At 50.3% G+C, this 22,262-nt stretch overlaps 1 long non-coding RNA gene across 1 annotated transcript in view; it reads left to right on the top strand.

Moving 5' to 3' along the window:
* Positions 1-795: 795 nt before the first annotated feature.
* The window catches only part of LOC126070099 (uncharacterized), a 48,939-nt gene continuing 27,472 nt past the window's right edge, over positions 796-22,262 (top strand). Inside the window, exons 1-2 of the long non-coding RNA XR_007516118.1 lie at positions 796-1,401; positions 16,221-16,332. This is a non-coding gene — a long non-coding RNA (uncharacterized LOC126070099). The remainder of the gene's footprint in view (positions 1,402-16,220; positions 16,333-22,262) is intronic.

The following is a 22,262-nucleotide window of genomic DNA, read 5'->3' as shown; positions in this document are numbered from 1 at the left end:
GGGACTTCTCTGGGAGGGGGGACTGTGTCTCGCCCATGGGGTTCCCGGGCGGGTTTTGTCTGCCCGTGGGGAGGGGGAGACTGTGTCTCCTCGGGTTATCTGAGTAGGGAGGGGGGCCGTGTCTCTCTCATGTGTAGGGGGGTGGGGACCTGGGAGGGGGGTTTTGGGCGCGCAGAGTGCCCACACTGGGGTCGTGTTTCTCTTGGTTCGTGCCACTTCCCACCGCCTCGCTCCTCCCGGGAAGGGCCCTCGCCCCGCCCCCACTCCACCCCATCCCTGGCGCTGCGAGCACAATCCCGTTGATTTGTAATGATTTCTCTGTCTTTCTCTTTCTCTGACCACGCCCCCCCGCCGCGAGCATGCGCAGGCACCACCCCTATCCCCTCCGGTTCGGTTTGTTTCCGGTTTGTTTGCTGAGCTGTCAATGAAGAGACCCGTGTAATTATTCCCGAGCTTTACAATAAAAGTGTGAAAACCGGACCCCAGTCCGCTTCTTCCGAGCCCTTGGGGCTGCGTCCCGGGGAGAGTGGGGGGCTAAGCCTGGATAGAGGCCTCGGGGCTGGGAGACGCAGCGGGGAGAATAGGGACCGAGACTCACACGGATTCATTGGCGTCTGAGGGGCGAGGGGGGCGTGTATGAGTGGAGAGAGGCCGCTGGGCTGAGGCTAGACATCTAGTCCGCACACCTCAAAGTGCGCCACTCGGTCCGCTGAGTCCTGCCCGCCTGGGCAACTCCATCCCCACCCGGAGCTGAGCTGCAGGTCGGGGATTTGGGGGCGGGGGGGTGCTGCTGGGGAGGGTTACGATGTGTAACCTTCTTCCCTGGGGTCCTCCCCCCAGAACACGCTGGTGTCGTCCCCTGGTGTATCCATTCCCGTTCCCTCCCTCCTTTGGCGACGAATCCGAATTGCCGGAACTGGATGGGAGAAGGGGCGGGAGACATCTGTCTGTCTGTTGCTCCCTCCCACGTCAAGAACCAGGGTTGGAAGTTGATTTAGAGGACCCGAAAAGGTCGCAGCCCGATCTCCGACTGCGCTCCTTTCCCCTCCTCCTTCCGGGTCCTAGCGGCTCGGCCTCCTCGGTCCGGCTCCCGGGTAAACACCGGCTCCTCCCGAGAGGTAGAGAACAGAGACCGGATCGGCGGGTTCTCGGCCCCGCCTCCCGGGCGCCCCTCCCCCTGCGCCCTTCTCCTCGGCCACCGCCCCCTCCCCGGTCCGGCGCCGCGTGGGCATCGCACAGAGACTCGGGGTCGGTCCAACCGCTGGGATTAGCCGCGCGCTGGGGCTGATCCCGGATGAGCCTCCGTGTACACCCAGATCGACGGCGGGGACGGCGGGGGGCGCGGCCGCCCATTCATCGGTCCCACACCAGGGCGCCTTGCTACTTTTGGAGAGATATGTGGTTAGTTCTCCCGGGGGGTGGGGGGTGGCGAATGAAGAAGACAGGGCAAGGATCTGGCGCCTCGATCTGGAGAAGGGAAGCCGGGGAGAGGAGGACAGAAAGGAAGGGCTCTCTGGCCAGCTCTGAATACTCCCTGGCCACAGCCCAGCACCCCCATCAATCCTCCAATTACAGAATCACAAACCCTCCCCCTACCAGTGGCCATGGTGACCGGCCCATAACCTGGAGGCCTCACCTAGTCCGGAGAGGCCTTCCAGCAGGCACTGAATCAGCACAAGGGGCCCCACCTCAACCCCACCCAAGATTTGGGCGGACAGTGAGGGAGGAGGGGTTCCTCCTGGTGAGACCAAGCCCGGGAAGAGATGTGAGGGGTCAAGGGAGCTGGAGGATATGGGGGTGGCAGGCTGAATACTAGACCCCCGTCCCTGATTGAGTCCCTCATTCTACAAACGGGGTACTGGGACACCCCAAAAATAGCACACACGGCCTCTCCGGAAAACAGATAGGTAAACAATAACCACAATCATGTGTTCAACCTGCTGTGAGCCGGAAATTCTGGCTGGAGTGCCAAAGGAGGTGTCTCCTCCAGCTGGAGTCCTGAAGACTTCCTGGGAAGGGTGGTGCTACAACTGAGTTTCTAAGGCAGGTGGGGAATAGCCAGCGAGGAAGGGGGTGAGCTGAGGGAGTAGTGTGTGCAAGCACCTTGGAGGTGGAGGAGAAGGTGAGGTCAGGCAGGAAGGCAGGAAATACTAGAGAAGAAGGCAGGGGCCAGAACTTGAAGGGCCTGCTGGTCAACCTAAAGAGCTTGGACTCAGGAGAGGGGGGAGCCACTGAAGGATTCTAAGCCTCTGAAACAAAAGGTCAAATTTACGTTCGTTACAAACTATTTGTCCTCCCTCCCTTCTTCCCTGCCCCAGGTCACGCTGGGGATGCCTGGGTTGGGAGTGGAGACCGAAAGAGGAACCAGGTTCAGATTAGGTTAGGAAATATGGCCCCCACCTCCTTCCATCACACCTGGAGTCAGAGAAACCTGCATTAGAAATCTGGCTGTATTAGTTCCTAGTGATTTGACTATATGCAGATGACTAGGCCTCAGTTTTCTTATCCGTAAAATGGGAAGAATAATACCATCAAGGAGAATTATTGTGGGGCTTCAATAAAATCATTTGTCCACTCTTTATTTAACACATTTATTTATTTTGCAAGTTTTTTTTTTTTTTAGATGAAGGCTTGCAGAGCAAATTAGTTTCTCATTAAGCAATTAATACATATATTGTTTTGTAACATTGGTTGCCAACCCCAGGACATGTCAACGCTCTCCCCTTCTTGACCTTGGGTTTCCTGTAACCAGCTTCCCTGTCCCCTGCTGCCTTCTCATCCTTGCCCCTGAACCTGTGTACCCATTTAGTCTTGTTTTGTTTTATGGGCCTATCTAATCTTTGGCTGACGGCAGTGGGTGGATTTAATCTTTGGCTGAAGGGTGAACGTCAGGAGTGACTTCAGTACTGATTAAAAGGGTGTTTGGGGGCCATACTCTCTGGGATTCTCCAGTCTCTGTCAGACAAGTTTTAAGTCCGGTCTTTTTTTGTGATGTGAGTTAGAATTTGTTCTACATTTTTCTCTAGCTCTGCCTGGGACCCTCTATTGTGATCCCTGTCAGAGCAGTCGGTTGTGATAGCTGCTTACCATCTAGTTGTGTTGGACTCAGTCTGGTAGAGGCTGTGGTAGTTGTGGTCTGTTAGTCCTTTGGACTAATCTTTCCCTTGTGTCTTTGGTTTTCTTCATTCTCCCTTGCTCCCGACGGGGTGAGACCAGTGGAATATCTTAGATGCTGCTCACAAGCTTTTAAGATCCCAGATGCTACTCACCAAAGTGGGATGTAAAACACTTTTTTATAAACTATGTTATGCCAGTTGAGTTAGATGCCCCCCGAGACCGCGGTCCCAGTCCTCAGCCCAGTAATTTGGTCCGTCAGGGAGCTTGGATGTCTGTGCTGCTTCCATGACCTTGCCTTGGTCAAGTTGTAACACATATTTATTAAGGATCTACTATGTGGCAGCCCAGAGCCCTGGTGGTTCCGTGGTTAAGAGCTTGGCTGCTAATCAAAAGAAGGGCAGTACGAATCCAGCCATTCCTTGGAAACCCTGTGGGGCAGTTCTACTTTATCGTATAGGGTCGCTATGATTCGGAATCGACTTGACGGCAACCGGTTTGGTTTTTTGGTATGTGGTAGGCCCTGTGCCAGGTGCTGGCAATAGGGCACTGAATAAGACAGAATAAAACCAGCATGGTCCTTACTCTCTCCTGGAACTTAACATTCCACTGTAGGAGACAGGCAATAAACAAACAAACAAATGAGATAATTATAGATTGTGTTAAAGTGCTGCGAAAGAAGCAAACATGGGAGTTGAAGGAGGATAAATGGAGGTGGGACAGGGGAAGGGGCTGCTTTACCGAGGAGGAGGGTCAGGGAAGCTGCTCTGAGGAGACCTGAGAGAGTTCAGAGAACAGCATTCCAGGTACAGAAAACTGCCCTGGCAAAACAGCCTGAGGTGGGGACAATTAAGAAGGAATTTAGCCTGATTCCTCTAAGAGGTTAAGCTACTTCAAGGCAGGAACCTAGGCCTCTCACTTTGCATCCCAACCTACCTGGGGCTCTGGATAAATAATGGGTGAAGTGACTAGAAATGGAGCAGGAAGCATTTCTGGCTAGCTGAACCTAAGTACCAGCCCCCTTCCCCTGTCCTCTGGGATGGTGTTGGGGGAGTTGCTGGCCTCTTATCAGTCCAACCATCTGCCCAGCTTAATCTTCACGCCAGATGTTCTGTAACTCCACCCCACCCCATTCCAGGACTGGTCTTGGCCTATTCTCATCCCTTTCCTGGGGCTCCCCTCCTCTCTTGGGGCAGGGGCAGGTTGAGGGCCCTTCAGAAGCTGCTAATCCAGAGCTTGGACTGAAAACAGTTTAGCATCTTCCCTACAGGTGCTGACAGGGAGAATGTGTCCCAGATGAGTAGGGCCACAGGGTTTAGGGCCATTGGGGCTTTTGGAGTCTCCCTCTGGGCCTGTGTCTCACCCAGAGAGGGGGCCAGGATCCCTGTCGGATGCTCCCCCACACGTGGATACATTTCACACACAGCCGCCTGTGCTGCGGAGAGCACACAGCTCCTCTCACACACTCACCATCCAGCTGCACTGCGTCTCCATGGCAACCAGTAGGCCTGGTCCATGGGTGTTAGAAATAAGTGCCAGAGGAAGGGGGGATGGAGGGAAGAAAGAGAGAACCGGAAATAAAGAGACTTGGAAAGATAGGCCCCAAGTAGGCCCCCTGCTTTTTCCTCCTTGCACTCTTTCTGCCAGGGAGACATGAATGGACTTGGGGCCTGAGGATGGAGGGACTTGTGGGGATACTAAGTGGTGAACTGGGGGCTGTCTAGACACAGGTAATGGGGCACAGTGGGCAGTAAGGGAGGTGCAGCATGAGAGAAACTTGAGTGACAGTGTGAAGTCTTGCGCTAAGAATACTTGGTCTGAGGAAAAGGATGATGGGGGGTAGGGGTGGGAGACTTGGGGGAGCTACTTTCCCTTCTTCCTGGCCTAATTGGCTGTTCAGGCTGAAACCACCTCTTAGTCACTTAGTCTAATTAGAATTGTTCTGGAGAAGACAGTGGAGGAGGGGAAGGAGAAGCAGGGGCATAAAGGGGGGAAGATGGGTGGAGACAGAGCAGGGTAGGGGTGGGGTGGTGAACATTCCTTCTATCACCCTCCATACATTCTACTATCATCCAACTGTCCATACTGTGGGTCACTGTAATCCCCTCACCTATCACCTGTCACTTAGTTCTTCTTCACACTCACCTGCTTTCTGCCCAACCCATTGTGTCTCTGTCCCTGTTGATGTGTATATGTTGTTGTTGTTAGGTGCCATCGAGTCAGTTCCAACTCACAGCGACCCTATGCACAACAGAACGAAACACTGTCCAGTCCTGCACCATCCTCACAATTGTTGCTATGCTTGAGCCCATTGTTACAGCCACTGTGTCAATCCATCTCCTTGAAGGTCTTCCTCTTTTTTCACTGATCCTCTACTTTACCAAGCATGATGTCCTTCTCCGGGGACTGATCCCTCCTGATAACATGTCCCAAGTATGTGAGACGTAGTCTCGCCATCCTTGTTTCTAAGCAGCATTCTGGTTGTTCTTCTTCCAAGACAGATTTGTTCATTCTTTTGGCAGTCCATGGTATATTCAATATTCCTTGCCAACACAACAATTCAAAGGCTTCAATTCTTCTTCGGTCTTCCTTATTTATTTTCCAGCTTTCCCATGAATATGAGGTGATTGAAAACACCAGGGCTTGGATCAGGTGCACCTTAGTTCTCAAGGTGACATCTTTGTTTTTCAACACTTTAAGGAGATCTTTTGCAGCAGATTTGCCCAATGCGATGCACCTTTTGATTTCTTGCCTGCTGCTTCCATGAATGTTGATTGTGGATCCAAGTAAAATGAAATCCTTGACAATGTCAATCTTTTCTCCATTTATCATGATGTTGCTTATTGGTCCAATTGTGAGGATTTTTGTTTTGTTTATGTTGAGGTGTAATCCATACTGAAGGCTGGGTTCTTTGATCTTCTTCAGTAAGTGCTTCAAGCCCTCTTCACCTTCAGCAAGCACAGTTGTGTCATCTGCATATGGAAGGTTGTTAATGAGTCTTCCTCCAATCCTGATGCCCCATTCTTCTTCATATAGTCCAGCTTCTCTTATTATTTGCTCAGCATAAAGACTGAATAGGTATGGTGAAAGGATACAACCCTGATGCACACCTTTCTTGACTTTAAACCATGCAGTATCCCCTTGTTCTGTTCAAATGACTCCCTCTTAATTCATGTACAGATTCCTCATGAGCACAATTAAGTGTTCCAGAATTCCCATTCTCTGCAATGTTATCCATAATTTGTTATGATCCACACAGTTGAATGACTTAGCATAGTCAATAAAACACAGGTAAACATCTTTCTGGTATTCTCTGCTTTCAGCCAAGATCCATCTGACAGCGGCAATGATATCCCTGGTTCCATGTCCTCTTCTAAATCTGGCTTGAATTTCTGGCAGTTCCCTGTCAATAATATCCCTGCATATGTAGTATGTATATATGTAATATGTATATAAATATAGTATGTATATGTAGTATGTACATGTGTATATACATATATATATGTGTGTAAAATCTTGCTCTAGTTCTCATTCTTCTGCTCCTGCTGTCTCTCCGTATCTCTGTTTCTCCCTTGCCTTCCCTTTCCCCTTTCTCAAGGTCTCCCAATCTCTGGCCACCAATATTTGTCTAATAAACAGATGGAGTATTTAAGAGTTCTGACTGGGGCTGATCCACTTAGGAGTGAAGGTGGAGCAGAGGAGGAAATTATACAGAGAGCAAACTCATCTTTTGGAAGTAAGCAGGCATGGGGCAGATACTGCCCTGGCAAGCACATACACCTCTATCCCCATCGCCCAGCTGAGCATTTTCGCCTCTCAGGAGGCTCTTGCAGAGGACATGGTGGTATGTGAGAGCTTGGCCTCTAGAGCTGGGCTCAACTGTCTGGGTTACCTTAGACATGTTATTTAACCTCTCTGAGCATCAGTTTCTCTAGCTATGAAATGGGGAAAATAGATCTTAAATTTGCAGTGTGGATTTGAGGCAATCATGCATGTAAAGTGCTTAGCACAATAAATTGTAAGTGCTCAATAAACGACAGCTTTTATCATCACTCCCAGACTCCTTTCCTTTCTTCAAAGCCCTTCAAGAGCCAAGGCATCTATCTGCATCTTTCAAACCCCCTCCTCCTGCTTCTGCTGCCCCATTCTTGGAGTCCAAATATTACCTCTCTTTTCCTAGACTCCTTAGTTTGCTTCCAAGGCTATTGAGTGGGTGTTCCTGTTGGGGGCGAGGTATGTGTGTGGGGTCACACTTGGATCCTACCCCCTACTTAGGGTCCCATCAGACCCCTCCTCCAGCCCACGGTTTTCCCTTCTCTGCCTGCCTCCACACGGAGGGAGGGAGGCAGCCATAAATGATGTAGGTGAAGTGTGCTTGCTGAGGGGGACAAGAAGGGATGAGCAACGTCCAGAAGCCTAAATATTTTATGGGGCTGCAGCACTGGGAAGAGCAAAGTCCCTGAGCTGTGTTTGTGAGTGTGCATATGACTTCATGTGGCTTGGAGCTGTTCCACATGCCCAATGCCCTCTGCACTTTCCACCTGACCCTCAAAGCATTACACGCACAGAAAGCTGCCCCGGTGAACCCCTTCCTGGCCGTGATCCCTCCAAAACCCTCTCAGCGCATGCATATTTTATCTCATACAGCTGTAGTAATCTGTACGACTTTCAGGCTGTATTTTTACATGGCCCTGTCTTTCTGCCCCATGTATTCTGTGTCCCCCTTTAGGTTCCCCAAGAACTGGTGCCCTGACCCCTCACCATTCAGCATTATCAGGAAGTTGAAGTAGTTGGAAAAATCTGGCAGACTGGAGAGAGAGGTGGGGGTGACAGAGAAGAGGCCTCTTGATTTAGTCTGTGTCTGTTTGTCATGGTTGACTGAGGAGGAAGGTATCCATCAGAGCAGGTGGGGAATGGGCAAACAGCAGTGCCTAGTGCCTTCCATGCTCACTGCCTGCAGATGAGCTGGGGGTCTGCCTTTGCCATCCTCTGCCTCCAAGTGGCCTCTGTAGGGCTGCCATCTGTGGCCTTTTCCTGGCTCTGTGTCTAAGTAGGTGCCCCTTTTAATCTTTGTCCTTTTCCTTGATCTGGTCCCAATCTATCATTATTTCATTTGTTTGTTTGCTTGTTCAATTTCTGTTTCTTCCCACTAGAATGAAAACTTGCAGGAGGCAAGAATTTTGTTTAACTCATTGATCACCCCTTAGAAATGTTTGCTGAGTGAATAAATGGGAAGAAATCTGCTTGGGGATTCTGCAGCCAGAGCAAGAAAAGTGAGGCAGAGGGAGGGAGGGTCACAGGCAAGTGGAAAGTGTATACTCAATTGATCCCAGGACTGCAGTGGGAAGGGGGGAAGTAAGGGGAAGGAGTAGGGATGGAAGTGGGATGGAAACTGGGGGAAGAGGTAAGAATAAAGAGGGGACTGGGGTGGAGGCAGTTGGAGGTAGAACCAGGAGGCATGGCTTTGGTGGAGGGATCCGGAAAGGAGGGTTTTGGGTAAAAGGAGGTCAAACTTGGAAGAGAGAGCCAAGAATAGAGTTTTTAAGGGGCAAGAACAGGCCTGGAGGTGGGGGCTAAGACCACAGCAGGTGGGGTGCAGGGGCCCACCAGGAACAGCTGAGCCATAGGAGTTTCTCAGGGCCCGCAGCTGCCATCAATGTCCCTTCAACCCACCCTCGCCCCCAAATCTGAGCTGGATGCTCAGCCCCAGGTCCCCCTCCCCTTGCCCTTCTAATCCCATAAACAGGAAATGCCCCAGGTTGGACTGGCTAGTGCTGCCCTCAGAAGAAGACCGAGGGACCCTCTTCAGACTGGGGGAGGTACTCAAAGCCAGCAGAGGGGTTCCTGATCCTTTGATTAGCTGTGCCAGGGAGGCCTCTTCGGAAGCCTCTACCCTCCCAAATCAAAGGTGACAGCAATATTAACTCATTAGCACTAAGCCCCCAGAGGAGATTGGGGTTGATAGAGTAATAGCTTCTAAGGGCTCTGGGCTGTCCCTTGGCCCTCTCCCCAGCCCAGGGCATTCCTGAGAAAGCAGGCAAGAGACAGGGAAGGGCAGCCTGGGTGCAGGTGGGGAGATGTATCCCTCTGCCTCCCGTCAGCTAGATGGTGTCTCCCCTTGAATTGGCCAGAGTGGCTGTGTGTGTGGTGGGGGGGGGCGGGGGGAAGCAGAGGAGATTGGAGATGCGCACCTGCAGTGGTTGTCATGGCAACCCGGCTTGGATCCCAAGGGGGTGGCCTCTCCCCCAAAGCCCTATGAAGCCTGTAACACAAGAGTGGAGGAGATACACACACATTCTGGGAGAGGCTCTCCCCTCTCATCTCCACTTTCCTGGGTGAGGCTGACACAGGCAGAGGCCATAGGAAGGGGATGTGTCAGAGTCCTAGGGAGGTGGAGGTTCCCCAACAAGAGGTTAGGGGCTGTGCGCATCTCCCAAATGTGTGAGTTGGTGTGGGATCATGCGTGCAGTGTGGCTGACCCACACCCGGTCCTGCAGCCAGACCACACAAGAGAGGGGTTTGGGAGGGAGATGATTATTAATAAAGACAACAATAATCACAGTTAGCCTTAATTGAGAGCTTATTAAATCCTGGCTATGTGGTGAGCATTTTACGGGCAGTGTCTCATTTGATCCTCATAACAACTGTACAAGGTAGGAATTATTAGCTCCCATTTACAGATGAGGAAACTGAGGTTCAAAGAGGTTAAATAACTTGTTCTGGGTCAAGGAGCTGGTAAGTGACAAGGCGAGACTCTGCAGGAGGGGAGGAGGAAGAAGACGGGGTGCCAGGCCCTGAGCCACTAGTCCTGTCCCCAGGCCTCAAGGTCACCCATACCCATGGTGCCCCAGTGCTGCTTGGTGAGGCTGGGCTGGTGCCATGCTTAGAGGCAGGGCCAGAATCTTCAGGTACTAGTGCCTACCTGGGCTGGCCTGGGGCTGGGGCAGCTGAGGGCACCTGTGAGGGTGTGGGGTACACTGAGCAGCGGGCATTGTGATTGGCACGAGCCAGGGGAGTGGCTGGCAGCCTTGTTCCTGGTAAACACGAGGAGAGGTTACTTCACAAGGAAACAGTAATTACCTTTAATTAGCACCTTGCATCTCGGAATATTATTAACATCTCAATTTCTCTAATCAAGGCAGCAGGAGAGGGGCGGCATCAGCCTTGCTGACTCCTTCCTGGCCATGCTTCCCGGCTTGGCTTGGTTCCTGCTCAGGCCCCCACCCTCTGGATGGTGCCCAGGAGTAGCTCCTCAGAAGCTGGTTGCCAAGGGGAGCCAGGGAGTGAGGGGAACCTGGGCCTGATGGTGCAGAGAGAGCAGGGGCAGAGAGGCACCTGCTAGCCCTAGCTGGACAGGGGGCAGAAAGACAGGGGCTGGGCTCTTTATGTGGCCACCTTATCTTTCCAAATAAGGCACTGAAGGCAGGGCTAAGCCCACACTGCCTGGTTGAGAGAACAGACATGACTGCCTTGCTGTTTCCCCCTTCATCTTTTCCTACCTCCCTTCCTTCTTTCCCTTTCTTTTTGTCTCCCTCCTTCTTCCCTCTGCTTTTCTCCCCCTCCCTTCTTTGAACTAGCTCATTTTCTATCTCGAGTCTTTCTCTCCCTTCTCTCTTCTCTTTTTTCCTCCCTCCCCTCCCCTCCTCACCCTAATTTTTCATTTTAACAAGCCTTTATGAGTCAGAATGGACTTGATCAAAGTAGGTTTTGGTTTTGACAGGACAGGGGCACTGCTTCTACCACAGGGGATACAGCAATGGGCACAAGACGACACCTCCTTCAGGAGTTCAGAATCCTGCCAGGAAGATAAGGCTTGGGTCTAACTCACTGGCATTTGGGCTCCATACTGATAGGCATCATAATGGAGGTACAGATAAAGGGCTGGGGGGTGGGGGGTGGCTAGCATGGAGGCAGGGATGGGAGAGGCCAGGGTCATAACTGTGAGGCAGCAGGCATAGCCCATCGTGACCACCACAAGGGCAGGAGGATCCTGAGGCAGCAGCGAGGGCACTTGGTGCAGTCCAGCCCTCCCATCACAGTGGGAAGTCCCTGAGGGCACAGGAGGCACTGTCTCTTCATTACACCCACCCTCAATAGCTGTTAACCCTACTGCCTGTGTGTCTGGTATTAATAACTGTTTTTTGTCCTCCTTGGTCTAATTACAGTGGCCTGCTGCTTGCACGATTTGTTATTTATTTGGCAGTGTCTTCATGGCTATCTCTGCAGTCCCTCTAGTTTATATTTATTGAGCACCTACTAGGTCTTGAGGGCTTCTGTTGTGGAATAAGTGCCAAGTGATGGAGCCTCTCTGTACAGGCCTGGAGGGGATGGGTCACAATAGAGCTACCTGCAGGCCTGGGCATTTCAGCAAAAAACGGGCAGTGTCTGCACAGGGTCCCCCATGGGGAAGATACTGGCTCCACATTGACCTTGTCAGCACCCCTCCTTTGCTGCTGCACTTGTGCCTACGGTGTCATCTTTCAGCCCTCCCCACCTCTATTTTTGTGCCATTCAGAGGACAGTGTAGGAAGGCTAAAGTTCAACTGTAAATCCTTGTCCAACATTAATCCAAAGGGCAGGTTAAACGTTCAGTGGAGATCTCAATGCTCAAACCCACCTAGTTTAGGTGGGCACTCACCATTGATTTTATTATTGACCTTGGCTCAGAAAACTGACCCCATATCACGTTGCAAGGTGCAGAATGGAACCTGGGGCAGAGTGGGACCTGCTCCATCGGACTACCCTTGCTGGTGTGGGCCATGGAACAGGGGCAAGTATTTGCTTTTCCTTTACCGTCACACTGTTCACCAGTTAAAATCATCTTTCACTCCTCCTAGGATCCCTCTAATTCTCTAGTCACCTGCAGCGGCAGGAACTATTATGCCCATTTTATAGTTGAAGAAACAAGACAAAGAGAAGTCACACAGCAGGTTAGAAAGTGAAAGCAGAGCAGGGACAAGAGCTGATGTGGGTCAGACCTGGGGTCATGTGCCTAATCAGGTCCCCCCACTGTATTGTGACCCTCCACCAGGAACTGGGAGGCTGAAGGAGGTGTAAGCCATGCTCCTGCCTTGGAAAGAACCAGAAGAAAGGCCACTAGCCTTTCAGCAAACCCAGCTCTCCCTCCCGCTCTTCCCCTCCCTCTGTCCCCCACCTATCCAGCTACGGGAGGGCTGGGGGCTGGGCCTCCATAATTGTAGAGTAGCCGGCACAGGGCGGGGAGGAATCTGACGTTTCCAAAGGCCTTTTTGATGTTGATGATTATGGCAATGACGAGGCTGTCTTCTCCCTTCAAGACTCGGGGACTTTCTTTGTTTGCCTCTCGATCGGAGTCTCTTTTTCTCTCTGCCCTGAGAATTGGTCTTGTCAGAGGCCCGGCATTTGCTCCTCTTTCGGGGAGAAAGGGGACGTACTGAGCCCAAGTGAAACGTGGGGAATTAGCCCACCCTCTTTTTTTTTTTTTTCCACCTTCTGCTCCTGGGCATAGGGGTGCGCGGACGTGCTTATTAGCTTAAAATTTGCATAAGGAACAATTGAGGAGATTGGAGTAGCGCCTCAGAGGAAACACCTGCAAGGAACTGTGAATGAAAAGCCTCTCATGCCCCCCTTCCCTGACCCCTCCGCCCCACCCCAAGATCCTGGGGGGACATGGCAGGAACCCAACGTGACAAATAATGATGATGGCGATCACAGCTTTAATTCAGAGTGCCTACTAAGGGCCATTGCAGTGGATGTTCTGTTTCTCCTCATCTTCACGACCATCCTATGGGATAGGAAGCTGGGGCCTAACCCCCCTCCCCGCACCCGCCCCATCCAAGTCGTAGATTAAGTTAACGGCCGAGCTGAGCTTTGGAATAGGGTCATGTGACTCCGCGCCCACGCTCTCAACCACGCCCTGGGGCAGGGTGCTCTGGACTCAGACCGCAAGATCCAGGGTCCGTGCGCCTGGGGGTTCCTCAAAGACAGACCACTACACACAGACACATATGCTCACGCACACACTTGCACAGCCGCTCTGCCCTTCCCCCACCCCTGCTTCTGGAGGCTGAGAAGCTGGGCTGACTAGGCCCATAACCAGGTTAGCCAAGATCCAATTAACTAGTTAGCGCAGGCAGAGCTGCGGGCAGGCAGGGCGCGCAGGGGCGTGGGACGGATGGGTCCGGTAATGCGCAGAGACAGCCAGAGACAGCGGCTCCGCTCTAACCTGATAAGCAGCTCCCAACATCGATGCGGTCCGGCCCGGCAGGCAGTGCGCCCGCAAACCCGGAGCGGCTGAGGGGGTGCCCTGATGGCCTCCGACCCCCATCTTCTCACCCGCCCCCCACACTCACTACTGCCCTGCCTCCTCTAAGGGCTGTGAGGCAGGCAGCTTGGGGGGATGCATTTCCTTCCAAATGAGACTAAAGTAGAAAGCTGGGAATATCTGTCTTCGTGCAAGGAACATATGGGAGGGGTGGGGTAAAGCTGCTAGAGTTAATGGGGGGAGAGGGATGAAAATAACAGTATCCACCGTTTGTGGACTTCACCATGCACCAAGCACTGTACAAACCGTTGAAGTGGTACTATTCATTTCATTTAATACTCACAATAACCCTTTGCTGGAGGTACTACTGTAATCCTCATTTTGCAGATGAGAAAACTGAAGTTTAGAGAGGGTAAGAAACTTGCCCAAGGTCACAACTGTCAAAACGCCTCAGGCTCAAAACCACTGCACTTCATACTACTCATGAGCCAGGTCTAGAAATAACAAAAATATTACTGAGAGCTATACTTGTTGCTTTTGTATATCACTTTAGAGTTTACAGTGGAAACCCTGGTGGCGCAGTGGTTAAGTGCTACTGCTGGTTGCTAACCAAAAGGTTGGCAGTTCTAATCAGCCAGGCGCTCCTTGGAAACTCTATAACGCAGTTCTACTCTGTCCTATAGGGTCACTGAGTCAGAATCGACTCGACAGTAGTGGCTTTGGTCTTTTTGGTTTATTGTTTACAAAGGTTTTTCAGATTTATTCTGACCGCAAGCCCATGGAGTAGATGTTTTATTTCTAACCCCTTACTTTACAGATAAATGAAACTGAAGCTTGGAGAGGGGGTGTGGCTTGCTAGAAGCCTCACAGCTAGTCAGTAAGCGTCAGAGCTTGAATCCTGGTCAGGCCTTGCTGACTCCTAGTCTAGTGCTCTTGAGGAGGCAGGGGAAAAGGAAAGAGACACCCTATCCCTAAGTCAAGAGTGGGTTGTTCATCTGTTTATTTATCCCATGCTTATTGGAAGCCAGGTGTGTGCAAGACACCATCCTGGGCATGCTTATTCAGTGGTGGGAAAGCAAATGGCTTCCTGCCCCCTTACAGCAGGAAAAGAAGAAAGCCCTGAGATTCAGTGCCTGGGGATCTGGGGCTGCCTTGGTCAGGGAACTCCAGGGAATGCAGGGCCCAGAGACTCCCCTTCTCTGTCACTTGCTGCACCAGACCATCTTCTGGTCTGATTTCCTCATGCTTTTCAGAGACAGGAACACAGACCGGGTCTCCTGACATTGAGCCATGCCCCTTCAGCCTTGGGCACCCCCTTTCATTGCACAGTAGGGATTTCCTAGCCCTAAAGGCTCTTAAGGAAACAAACCTTGGTGGTGTAGTGGTTAAGAGCTACGGCTGCTAACCAAAAGGTCGACAGTTTGGATGCACCAGCCGCTCCGAAGAAAGACGTGGCAGTCTGCTTCCGTAAATATTACAGCCTTGGAAACCCTATGGGGCAGTTCTACTCTGTCCTCAGGGTTGCTATGAGTTGGAATTGACGCAAAGGCTTTGGTTTTGGACAGGCTCTTAGTTCTGTCTGATGTCCCTTCACCACCCACTAATAAAGAAACCAAAAGCTATGCCAACTATCCCAGAAGAAGGGCCCTGTTTCTCTTCTTCTGTGCTCTGGAAGAAGAGAATCAGCTGAATTCTTGCAGCTTCCATCAATCTGGGGCTTTGGGGTTGGGATGTGGGGATGAGCCTGCTGAGGAGGGCAGAGCAAGGGAAAGGCCTGCACCTGTGTGAAGCACAGCGTTTGGGCCACACCTGCAAGAACATGTGTGCGCATCCATGCTGCTCTCTGCTTTCTCTGATACCAGCACCAGAAGGGTTAAGACGTCCCCAGCTCAGGGGACTGTGGAGTTGTCGGTGCAGGAAGCTGCTCTCCTAGTCCCTAAGGCCTCCAGGGAATGGGGGAGGGGAGTGACTTACCCAGTCTCTTTCCCAGGCTCCTCAGCCTCTCTGGGGACCCAGCTACATGCCAGAGAGGTGACCCTTGACCCATCTCCTTGCACAAGCACTCTCCAGCCGGGTAAAAACACCGATTCCCTGCTCAGGGCACTGGGACAGCAAGACCCCCCTACTTCCCCACCTCCATTTTTCCCACCATCTCACAGTTCCCCTTAGCATCTAACCCCACTTCCTTCTACCCCATAAACAGACCCCCTGAGCTACTTCCTCTTCTTCAGGCCTCTCCTTCCAGTCCCCGTATTTGTAATCTTCTAAAAATAAAAGGCTGTGATTCAAGTAGGCAACTCTGGGGATATACAATCCAGCCCAGGCATCCGCTGGGTGGGGGACAAGGAAGGGCCTGTGTACTGAGAGACATCCAGACACAGCAACCCCCTACCCAAGGTAAACAGATGAACCGGCTTAGAGGTAAACAGAGGAACACAGCCTGCTACAGCAGAGAAATAAGGCGAGGGATGGAGGATGGGGTTGGGGTGGGGGCGCTCTGCTGGATGGGGCAGTTGAGCTGGGCTCCCAGTCCTCTAACAAAGAGGGTCAGGGTCTCCTCATGGCTCCCCTCCTCATTTCCCAGCAATTGCTTGGAGAATTGGTGGGCTGCCTCTGCCCATAGCCAGCCCTAAGTTCCCAAGTCAGGACTGAAATCTAGAGGAATTCTTGCAGGCCTGGGCCCTATCCGCTGCAGTTGGTATTTCCCAGGAATGGAGAGGAGGGTCACTTTGGACAAGGTGCTCAGAGAGTACTAGCCCCTATTTCTCTGCCTCCTCCTGGACCTGGCCAGGGCAGAAGCCAAAGAAGGTTTAGGGGTGCTGCCACCTAAGATCCTCCTTGTCTTTTCCTGCTCTGTGACCAGGTGGCCATGGAACATGGTGGCTACGCAGTAGCCTGAAGGGACAGCCTAGCCCCTCTGTGAGTCACATTCCCAACATGGCAGAAGAACTGGGACTGAAACACATTGGACTTTGGTAAGATTCAGAAATGCCAACAGCCAGGTCTCTGAGAAATACTTCCACACTGGGTCCTGCAGAATTCCTTGCTGGGATTAGTGTAGCTGCTCAATCACAGTACATATTGGGACCTCACAAACAATAGTAATAATTAATTAGACAAATAATAGCTAACATTTTTCAAGCACTTACTATGTGTCAAAGCTGGGCTAAATACTACACATGCGTCTTTCTCACTTAATCCTCTCAGAGGCCCATTTTTATCATCCTTAACTTCTCGGTGGGAAACAGGCATAGATTGCTCTCAGAGCTGGACCTAGGTTACAGGAATAAATGGCAGAGCTGGGAATTGAACTCATGGCTGTCTGACTCCACAGCCTTTTCCTCTTAACCTCGGTGTCACAGCTTAAGGGCGGGGCACTCTGCTGAAGGGGTGTCTTGGCAGGGACTGTGGTCTCAAGGTGTAGGTAGGCACCACTCACGTTCTGGGGGTAGCGACCTGATGAGAGGCTGTGGTTTTTTCTGCTTTGGCCTGGGCTTCCTCTTTGCATCATGTGATGTGGGCAGAGACAGTGAGCACAACACAATGGGGTCAAATGATCCCTGGCTCCTTCCACCCTGCACCGCCTTCAGCTCAAGCCTCAGGAAAGCAGCAGGGGGTTGGCTGTAGGGAGTCTGAGAAGCCACCCATCAGCCTTATCCCTGAGTCTCTGTCCCCACCTGACTGGCATCCTGACTACTGGCCGGTAGGCCTAGCTGACCTCTACTGATCCCAGCCTGGCCAGCCTTCTGCAGCAGCCTTAAGTGAAGCAGCAGAAGCAACAGCAGAAGTCTGGTTCATCTTCTCATTTCCTTCAGCAGGGGCTGGGTGGGGCTGGCAGCCTTGTAGGGTCTCCCAGAACCATTGTGAAGCAAACAAAGATTGACTTGAGAGCCAGCCCCTCTCTGGGCATCTTTGGGTCCTTTCCCAGCTCTGTTTCCCCTATGTATTCTTCCACCACACCTGGCTTTTGCATCCTAGGGAAGAATTAGTCCCTCCTCTCAGGTCCCCAGTGAGTGAGCTGTCCAGCTCTTCCTATACCATAAACAATCCCAGCCCAAGGGCAGGCAGGTGGTGATTCCACCCTTTTTGGTTTAGACAAAGCTTATCTATCACAAAGGAATTAGGTGGTACACCTGGGAGGATCCTTCCTCTAAAGTCAGTAACACAGGTAAAGGCTTAGTCCAGTATCTGCCATAAATACAGTGAGTGTATTAGGGTGTCACTCGGGACCCCTCAGACGAGTTGCCTGTGATGATAATGATAATAACGCTAACAGTACCAGTGACCATTTATCATCAACCACGTGTGACACTGTGCCGAGCACTTTACATGCATTCTTATTTAATCTTCACAATGACCGTGTGAATTCGGGGCTACTCGTCCTCATTTCACAGATGAGGAAGCTGAGGCCCAAAATCTCACAGTTAATAAGTGAATGAGCTGGGATTTGAACCCAGGCCTGTAAATTATGGGACTCTCTTGTGGTCACTTCACTCCTGCATTATTGGCTTTTGTTCATATCCCTTAAGTGCACGTACCCCTCAGGTAAAGTTGGCAACATTTCCTGAGGTTCTAAAACTGCTCCAGGAAGTTCTGATGGGGTAGACATGTCCTGCAACCTGGGTCAGGCTTTGCTTTAGCCTCTAATTGGCCGCTGGCCAGCACCCACCTTCCTGAACCAGACTCTTCTGATCAATAACAATTGGATGCTTTTACCCTCACGCAGCCCCGTAAGTCCAATCACATTAGCACAATTCTCAATACTCCCCCCACCAAAGAGCCCCTATGTCCCTTTAATGTTTGTCAGCTAAGCTACTAATCTATATGCTTCCTTTGTCCTTTGCTTTTCTATCCAAGATAAATTCCATTCTGACCCCCACCCCTCCATTCCAACCAGAATGGCCTTGATACAGAAGTTTAACTCTAGCCCATCTGTCTGCCCACCCCGTTATCTCTGTCTTAATATTTCTCTGACTCAGTCACTCCTGCTCCTCCTGCAGCTGTCTCTGGTGTTCCTATCACTGCTTCCCTCCCCTGAGCCAATGCCACAGAACCACCCAACATATGTGAGTGTGACTGCCTGGAAAATGTAACTTTCAAGAAGACTGAAGTTGAGTGACGGTAAACAGAACCTTGGAGACCCAGACATCATCTAGGGTTTACATGGACTCTGCAGCAGGAACTTGGAAACAAGGAAAGATGGGAAAGAGGGAGGGATAGGCGTGATCAAAAGAATGAGCTGGAGAGGGAAATGGGAAATGGGGGAAGTGATATAGATTCAACCAGGCCAAAAGAATCCTCGACTGTCAGTGACTGCAGGGCCCTTAGAGATCAGCCAGTCCAGGAGTGGCAAAGATATTTCAAGTAATGAGCTAATGCTGAATGATGATAGCAGCTGCAGACCGAGAAGAGCATGCTGCTGTTGATTAGCAATGTCTGCCATGGGTGCCAGATGAGAAGTTGTGGTACATGTGCTAGAATTTACATCCCTGACCTAGTTTCAACCTCTACACTGTAGAGAAAATGAGGAGCCCAGAGGAAAAGAGACTTGTCCAGGGGTTTTTACTCAGTGAGTTGAAGGCGGATTGCGGGGCTCTTGCTGTCTCCTAAAACACAGTGAAAGTTGTGAAACTAGATGTAGAGAAGGGACCCAGGGAGAATGAAGAATTTACGAAGTCCTGAGTGTGAGGTAGCCAGTAAAGGGGCAGCCAACCTGAAGCTGTGGACTTGTGCTCAGTTCTCACTGAGTGATGGCTGACCAGATCCGCCCAGCAACCTGGCTGTAAGTCCTCTGACCTCTGATCTCTTCCACCTTTGTCCTTCCAGGGAAAATAAGGAGGCTTCCTGGAGCAAAGGTCGCGCCTCTCTCTAGAAAAGAGAAGAGAACTCAAGTCAGGATGCGAGAGGAGGAGGGGTACGTGGGCCTGGGGCAGGAGTGGCACTCATAGGGGCCAAGGCCCAGACTTTGGGGCAGTGGCAAGGGCCCTGCAAGAAGGTGGTAATTCGGAGGAGCCAAGGCCTTGGCAGGAAGTGAGCTTTGAGGCCCCTGTGCACAGAGTTGGTGTGTGGGCCAGAGGAGAAGAAAGAGCCTCCAGGTGTCAAAGAGCTGGAGAATGGGGATAATGATACCCTGATGATGCAACGGGGGGCTTGGAGCCTAGCCCAGCCCGGGCACTAGCGCAGCTAAGCCATGACGCACCACTCATGGGCAGGGAGGGAGAAGCAGGCCAAGGTGGCCCAAGATCAGTGCAGCCTTGGAAATTTGCTCATGAGCTTCATTCTTCCTCCCTTTCTCTGCCCCTCACCCGTCCCCTTGCTCTTCCCGTCCTTTTCCATCTCTCACTTTCTCTTTTCTCCCTCCCTGTCTCCCCTCTGTACCAGAGTCTCTCCTGGGAGTAGAAATGGCGAAAGGGGTAGTGAAACTGGTGGTGACATAGAAAGAGCTGTTGTCATCCTCGTGTGCCGTCAAGTTGATTCCTATTCATAGTGACCTTACATGACAGAGTAGAACTGCCGTACAGGATTTCCTAGGCTGTAGTCTCTACAGGAGCAAATCACCAGGTCTTTTCTCCTGCAGAGTGGCTGAAGGGTTCAATCCAATGACTTTTCAATTAGCAGCTGAGTACTTAACCTCTGAGCCACAGGGCTCCTAGAAAGATCTAGGAGCTGTTTTAATCCAGATCATCCACCCAAGGCTATGAAAAGAAATCAGGCTGCGAGAGTGTTCCATGAGCAGATGGACAGACCTGGACAATACACTCAGTGTTTCACAGAGGAAACCTAGACCTAGAGAGGTGAAAGCCTTCACAAAGTCAGTGTCATGGTCAAGTAGTTGTGTTGGTTTGCCATCCATCTTCCACCTTCTTTCTACTGGTGAGCATACCCAGGTTTTTCCCTAGGCAACCACTCTTCGCTATCTCTGCTCATGTAGTTTTTTGTTCTTGTTTTTAATATATATACATAATATTTTGTTGTATTTTCAGTGAAGATTTACACAGCAGTTTAGGTTCCCGTGCAACAATTTCTATACAAATTGTTCAGTGACATTGGTTACATTCTTCACAATGGGTGAACATTCTCATTACTTCCATTCTGGTTGTTCCATTTCCGTTAATCTAGTTTCCCTGTCCCCTTACACTCTCATCTTCATTTTAAGGTAATTGTTGACCGACCATTTGGTCTCATATAGGTGTTTTTTTAAAGGAACACAGTACTTACAGGTGATATTGTATTTTTAACCAATTTGTTCTTTAGCTACAAGGTGACCTCAGGGGTTAGTTTCAGTTTAAGGTTTTAAAGAATAACTCAGGGCAACAGTCTTGGGGAGTCCTCCAGTCTCGACCAGTCTAGTAGGTCTGTTTTTTATTTATTTTTATTTTTTTAGGAATTTGAGGTTCTGCTCCACATTTTTCTCCCATCCTTTTGAAGTCTATCTATCGTGGCCCTGATTAGAACAGTTGGTAGTAGTAGCCTGCCACCATCTAGTTCTGGTCTCAGGGTAGATGAGGCCATGGTTCATGTAGACGATTTTCCTACAGACTAGACTCTTTAAGTCTTTGTTTTCCTTCTTTCCCTGTTGTTTCAGACAAGTAGAAACCAATAGTTGTATCTTAGATGGCTGCTCACAAGCTTTTAAGACCCCAGACGGTACTCACCAAACTAAGATGTAAAACATAATATTATAAACTGTATTACGCCAATTGACCAAGATGTCCCACAAGACTGTGATCCTAATCCTTCAAACCCAGAAATCCAATCCTGCGAGGTATTTGGTTATGTCTAGGAAGTATCCATAACTGTGCCCCCTATGTCCATGTAGTTTTTTTTTCTTTTTAATATTTTATTGTTTTAGGTAAATGTTCACATAGCTAGTTAGGTTCCCATTTAACAATTTTTTTTTACAAATTATTCCATGACATTAGTTACAATTTTCACGATGTGTCAGTAATCTCATTATTCCAATTCTGTCTGTTCTGTTTCCATTGATCTGGCTTCCCTACCCCTCCTTGTCTACTCATCTCCACTTTTTGGTAAGTGTTGACTATTTGGTCTTATATAGTTGATTGTTTAAGGGAACACATTACTCATGGGTGATATCATTTATTTTATAAGCCAATCTATTCTTCGGCTAAAAGGTGACCTCCTGGAATTGCTTCAGTGCCAAGTTCAAAGAGTATCTTAGGGCAATAGTCTTGGGGGTTCGTCTAGCCTCTATTGGTCTGGCCTTTTTTTAGGAATTTGAATTTTGTTCTACACTTTTCTTCCATTCTGTTCAGGACCTTCTATTGTGTCCCTGGCCAGAATGGTCGGTAGTGATAGCCAGGCACCATCTAGCTCTTCTGGCCTCAGGTCCGTGGTAGTTTTGAAAGGACTGGACTTACTTGGCCTCACTCCAAGATCCCAAGGTGGGCGCATGACCAAGTCTGGCCAGTCAGTTTGTGCCTTCCACCCCTTTATCACAATGATTCAATAAAAGTTGCTCTAATAAATGGAAATTAAAACTACGATGAGATTCCATCTCACTCCAACAAGGCTGGCATTAATCCAAAAAACACAAAATAATAAATGTTGGAGAGGCTGCGGAGAGATTGGAACTCTTATACACTGCTGGTGGGAATGTAAAATGGTACAACCACTATGGAAATCTATCTGGCATTATCTTAAACAGTTAGAAATAGAACTACCATACAACCCAGAAATCCCACTCCTCGGAATATACCTTAGAGAAATAAGAGCCTTCACACGAACAGATATATGCACGCCCATGTTTGTTGCAGCTCTGTTTACAATAGCAAAAAGCTGGAAGCAACCAAGGTGTCCATCAACGGATGAATGGATAAATAAACTGTGGTATATTCACACAATGGAATACTACTCATCGATAAAGAATAGTGATGAATCTGTG

This window comes from Elephas maximus, chromosome 2 (assembly GCF_024166365.1).
Source record: "Elephas maximus indicus isolate mEleMax1 chromosome 2, mEleMax1 primary haplotype, whole genome shotgun sequence".
Taxonomy (NCBI): domain Eukaryota; kingdom Metazoa; phylum Chordata; class Mammalia; order Proboscidea; family Elephantidae; genus Elephas; species Elephas maximus.
The sequence above is the reverse complement of the archived record's forward strand: the minus strand, read 5'-3'. Positions and strand labels throughout refer to the sequence as shown.